Genomic DNA, 1,434 nt, shown 5'->3' with positions numbered 1-1,434 from the left:
CTGTAGTTCTTTATAATTTTTAATGTGATTAAAGTTGTAAAAAAAAACTTTGAAGTACATAATTTTTTTTTTTTGTTAGTTTCAACATGTAGCATTCATATTTAGTTTGTCCTTTTTTGTTTTCTGTTTAATTATTATACATACATACATATTCATAAACTTTAAAGTTATATCTACTGAAGTATACATACACACCACCCTCACCATCTGATACATATGTACGTATTCTTTAATTTACTTGTAAAAGTAGTTAACGCTGTAATTAAATGAATTGCTGAATATACATTAAAGTGCCTCTTATTTCGCGCCTAACAAATAATAGTGTATACATGAAAATCAATTATAGCAGACGCAAAAATATATATAATTAGAACAGAAAATGTATGTGCTAATAAATACTGTAGAAGTACATACTTTCACTAATTTACACACTACCTTATCAGTACTAATTTATCAGTTCTTCGAAGCATTTCATGAATGCTTATTACAAATCTACAAACAGCAATGGCACCCACCCACGCACGTCACGCAACAAAAAAAATTATTCACATATTCATATGTTTGTATGGCCAGAGTTATTTGCTTGTGTAGATTAAGTAGTGCCAAGGAAAAAGGCTGCGTGAGAAGGCGAAATTAGCCAAAAATTTAAATAAAAACAGCCAAAAAGTACACGAGAGAGGAAAACCAAAATCTAAAACACAGCCGCAAAAGATTTTCTTTTATGAATGTATGACCAACAAACCGCAATAGAAGGCTAATTTACCAAACATATGCGCCATATACAATAAATGTACCAGCATATCTACACATCGTGGCATGTATGTACATATGTACATATAGTTTGTATCAAATTGCAGATGTATACGAAATTTTTCTTTAGTTATTTCTACCACAATGTACCTTTCAAAACAGTCTGAGAGCTTCGATCGTCGCGAAAACACGTTAACAGTGGATCGGTAGCATAAAGTTACAATTGTAAGAAATACACTTGCATATAAGTGTATTTATACATCGGTGTACATACATACGTATAGAGAAAATAACACTTTGCTTCCATGCGAAGCGCATTAGAAAATTTAAAATTTTGCATTATCTAGACTCTAGAGTGTAAATTTATTAGCGTGTGGATACAGCAAAAAAACATTTCAAAACAAGTTACGTTACCCTCCCCAGCGCGTCAATCAGCAATCATTTTTTTTTTAACAATAAAGTGCGAAAAAATTAAGAAATGATCGCTTGCCGCGCAGTGTGTAAATATTAGTCAATGTTTTTTTTTTTTGTTGCCTTTTTTTTCTTTGCAGAGATACCAAAAGTGACGTGTTTACGATTTGCCAACAAGAAGAATAAAATAAGTGTTCTAACACAAGAAGAAATTGAAAAGAAAAGATTATAAATAAATCAGATTCAAGTGGTAGTAAGAAAAGCAATCAATCA

Source organism: Rhagoletis pomonella, unplaced genomic scaffold (genome assembly GCF_013731165.1).
Source record: "Rhagoletis pomonella isolate Grant_MI unplaced genomic scaffold, Rhpom_1.0 Rhpom_scaffold_00006, whole genome shotgun sequence".
Classification (NCBI taxonomy): domain Eukaryota; kingdom Metazoa; phylum Arthropoda; class Insecta; order Diptera; family Tephritidae; genus Rhagoletis; species Rhagoletis pomonella.
This window is presented reverse-complemented; position numbering follows the sequence as displayed.